Source organism: Corvus brachyrhynchos, unplaced genomic scaffold (assembly GCF_000691975.1).
Source record: "Corvus brachyrhynchos isolate BGI_N302 unplaced genomic scaffold, ASM69197v1 scaffold115, whole genome shotgun sequence".
NCBI classification, from domain to species: domain Eukaryota; kingdom Metazoa; phylum Chordata; class Aves; order Passeriformes; family Corvidae; genus Corvus; species Corvus brachyrhynchos.
This window is the reverse complement of record NW_008239553.1, coordinates 18,313,826-18,318,136: the sequence shown is the minus strand read 5'-3', so window position 1 is coordinate 18,318,136 and position 4,311 is coordinate 18,313,826. Positions and strand designations below refer to the sequence as shown.

General features: G+C 44.9%; 1 long non-coding RNA gene across 5 annotated transcripts in view; it reads left to right on the top strand.

Moving 5' to 3' along the window:
• LOC103620835 overlaps positions 1–3,331 on the top strand; it is a 9,048-nt gene extending 5,717 nt beyond the window's left edge. For all 5 annotated transcript variants that reach the window (XR_001864519.1, XR_001864518.1, XR_001864517.1 and 2 more), the window contains one exon: positions 3,113–3,331. This is a non-coding gene — a long non-coding RNA (uncharacterized LOC103620835). The remainder of the gene's footprint in view (positions 1–3,112) is intronic.
• Positions 3,332–4,311: the final 980 nt, after the last annotated feature.

The following is a 4,311-nucleotide window of genomic DNA, read 5'->3' as shown; positions in this document are numbered from 1 at the left end:
CGCCCCGCGCCCCCCCCCGCGCCTCCACCGCACCCCGCGGCTCGGCGGGGTCTCGGACTCGGCCGGCTCAGCTGCGGATCCGTATTTTAGGGCCTACAAAAACGCATCATCCTCCCCTATCCTCCTCTCCTCCCCCGCCCCGGGATCCCCTTGTAACCACAGCAAAATGCCCGGTGTAGAAAGAAAGCCACAATCGACTGTACACCCCTCTAAGGGCAGGCGTTCGGCAGCCTCGAAGTAAAGATGATGTTGGCTTTCCCCGTGTCAGGGCTCAGGCGTGAGGAGGTGCCGGAGAGAGGTGCCGTTCCTCGCTCGCGGCCGGACCCGCGCTTGGCGGGTGTCGGGATGATGGGGCTGGCGCTAGCGCCAAGGAGGCTGCTCGGGAAGCGGACCCTGCTCGCTCCTTGGTGTCCTGGCACAAGTAGGGCTCGCAGGATCTGCCTCTTTATGTAGCTTGTTCTGAACACTTTTTGTATCGGGCAGGGTGGTCTCCATGTTCTCTTTCTTTCATTCTTCCTTTCTTTAGAGGAGGGAGGGGGGAGTGATGGCAAGGGGCTTGTTGGATGATTATAACCGCTACCACTTAGAAATAAGTTTCTTGGGGAAGGGCTGATATCGTACCCTTGATATCAGTGGGTGTGTCCATGTATTATTTTAATATGATATGCCTTTTATGCTTGTTTTCCTCCTCCCTCTCTCCCCGGCCTCCCCCTCCCCCCCGCTTTGTTTCTGGAATTTGTTTCGCTTTTAAAGCAGCAGCACAAACAAACAAACACACAAAAATGACTGGCAACAAGTTAAATCCCATTTGTGTCCCTCCCACCGAGCACGGACCATGCCTCGCTAAAGCCTGGGGCTTGTAGTTTTGCCTCGATAATAATTTGACCAAGAAAATGAAGTAGGCTGCAGACAGACTCTCCCGGCACTGACAATACGGAGAGGGAAAACGCAGAAAGATTTCTGCCGGGATGCATCCCCTCGGTGTGTTTTCTTCTCTCCATCTTTTAGACAGGGCACTCGCATAGACGCTCACACACGCAGAGGTTGTGTTTCCTAGGAGTTTTTAGAAAAAGAATGTTTGTTATAAACTATAAATGCCACCAAGTAACGAAATCATACCGTAGCTCCGGAAACTCCAACAAATAACCAATTTCCATTTGTCTTCTAGCAGAATATTGCAGAGGATGACATTAGATTTTATTTTCGCATTAATTTCAAAACACCAAAGAAAGGGCCAAGAAAAGGCTCTCAAGTCGTTGTGCACGTTGGAATTAATTAAACGATACCAGTAGTTCTTTATTATTATTGTTTTTTCTGCCTTCCAATGGGACTTCAAGCTAATTTCTGTGGCTGTACTCAAGAGGGAATCCGCAAAAGCAACAAGGGCGCTTCTCACTGAAGGTCGGGATCGTGTCCCGCTAAAGCTTCACTGAAAGCATCTCACAGTGAGCCACCCGCGCATTCCCGCGCCTTCCCTTAGTTTTACCTTTCACAATAACGGAGAAACCATTCGTCTTTGACTGTACCTAAGACGTACTTTTTTACTCAATCGCACGGTTTGCAGACGGTAGTTTAACTTTATCTGTTGTGATGGGAACGCGTTTTGTCATATGAAATTAACTTACGAAAGCCTTGGTATCATTTTTTGATTTGTGTTTGTCGACAACGCAGATCGTACCTTTCCGCGTTGATGGTTGATACAATTGCTAAATTAAAGGCATGCTTTCGGCTTTGGAAAAGAGCAACAGATCTTCAGCCCTCTGAGAGCTCATTCTCAGAGAAACAACCCGAGGAGCAGTAGAATAACTCACCGCAGTATTTCCTATGTGTTTACGGTGTCTCCGTATACTTCTGTATCATTCTGCGTCTCTGTTGTCTGTTCCTAAAGGTAGCCAAGTCACTCCTGGGCTTCTCACCTATAATCGCCCACCTAAAAGAACATACGGACAGTATATAATGGCTCTAAATTATTGGAGGAATGTAATTGGCATGTATTTTCCCCGTCTTTATTCTTCCGTGGTAAATACTAGCAACTGAACTGCTTGTCTTGATGTGTTTCTATGTTTGAGCCCCAAGAAGCTCATCAAATCATTGCAATAAAGTCATCAATCCTTCCTATGCACACTGGAGATTTTTTTTCCTCTCTGCTTGTTCTGCTGCTCATTTCCAAGAAGGACAGCGTGTTGAGCCAACGGTCTGGTTTAGGCACTTCTCCGGACTTTCAGATTTTCAGTCTAAAGCTTGCAGTATGTTGGGACTGAATTCATGATTTTCCACATTTCAAAAGGGACGAGGCTCTATTTATAAATGTTACAGAAGGTTTCGTTACTTCAGGATCAACAAAACAGGAATAGAACTGCAATTTTCAAGAAAATAGGATTTCAAAATATAGAAATAAAAAACTAGTGGAGATGATGTATAATTCAATCAAATTACAGAAAATTGCTTTAAAATTCAGAACAGTAGCGATCCATTATGTCTCTGTTTTATTAGTGACAAGTACAATTACTCTAAAATAAAGAACAGTGGTGAATATATAATTGGCTGTAATCATGTTAGTGTTTGAATAAAAATGACGGGGACATTTAACACTTTGACAACAAAATGTTCAGAAACAACTTATTTATTCAAACAGTTTTTATTTGCATCCACGTGAAGGAGAAACACATTTTTGCTTACGATAAATCCAGGGGTTTTCACTTTCAATAAAAATATAACTAAAAATATATTAATTATTTTATTATCCAAAGCTTAATAAAGTCTCCTGAGTATGACTGTACTATTATTGATTACTCAGTACCCAAAGGACGCCATCTACAGGAAGAGGTCTTTAGGCTTAACACCATTCTAATCAATGTTGATAAAAAAAAAAAAATCTGAGTTAATATTCCTCTATAAATCCGGCTCCGATTTTACCCACAACACCGATCACAATATTTGCTTTGTAATTGCTTCTTGTGATTCAATTCGTTATAATTTGACACGATCTAGGAATCTGTTATAGGAGGCCTTTTCTCTGAGATACAGCATTTAAAATAATTCATGGAACCTTCAGAAGCAGCAGTTTTTCTCCTTCTAAAGCGGCTTTTTTTTTTTTTTTTCCCCCTCTCAGGATTGACTTGATCGTCCCTGAAAATGCAGAACAGCCCATGAGATCTCTCCTTTCCACCAACCGTGTGGAAGATGCTTGCAAAACAGCCCTGAAAATAAAACAACTTAATTGAAGGCAGTTCGTGCAACAATTGTGTCATGGAATACCTAACGTTTCTTTATCTGTAACTAACTTATTCCATTTTGGATAGTTCAATAAATATCAGCTATGCCAAGCATACTCTCCTCCGTTCTTACAAGACATCCTTTGCCCCGTGTCTTGGTACTTAAAGGTGCCATTTAGCCGTTGCCCAGCAAGGGCTCGGAAACCTCTCGAAGTAGGAAGAGTGCCCTTTACTATTTTGCCCATACAAACACAGATCCACGGGAATGGCATATGTCCTCTCTGATGCGACTCCAACAGCCCAGTACAAACTACAAATTACAGAAAATACGAAGAGAGCTAGAAGAAACTTTCAGAACTACTCTGCCAGGGGGCTTTTAAAACTTATTATTTTCGGGTTTAATCCCGAACGAATTTTTCTTTTTTTATTTTCTTATTTTCATTTCTTATTTACTCCCCCCCTCGACAAGTCTCCAAATTTCTTCTCCTGGTGTGTGTGTGTGCGTGCTCACAGCGGGGTGGACCCCACACCGATCCGATCGGGTCCCTCCTGCCGTGCGGAGAGCGCAGCTCGTCCGACCGCGCCTTCACTGCCGGCTCCTAAGGGTCTCTCCTGCCCGGGCGGGTTTCGCCTGCACTTGTAAAATAAAGTAGCTCTGGTTTCCTTCTACCTCGGGCCAGTGATGTGAATGGGCTTTGAAAAATTCGGGGGGCGGGGGGGGCGGTGGTGTATAAACTATGCAGTGAAGAGTCAAAAGGCAGAGGTGCGTTGGCACAAAGGCTCAGGAAAATGACCCACGGTGCAACCTCGATTTTACGTGCTATTTTGTAAACCGGGGACAAAAGCCTGGAAACTATTGTTATTTGTACTTTCACTGGAATCAGGCTTAAAGTTTATACCGAAGGTCTTCTTCTATCTTTTCACTTCTGGGCATTGACCGTGAACGTTCCAAATCTAGAGACTGTGCCGCATAGCTGTTTTCAGACTTGAGGAAAGCTCGGAAGAGGAGGTTTCCTTCCCTGGGGCAAGCCGCTCCCGCAGGCGCCGCCGGGCTCGGTGGGGACCCTCCCCGCCGGGAGCCGAGGCAGGGGCGCCC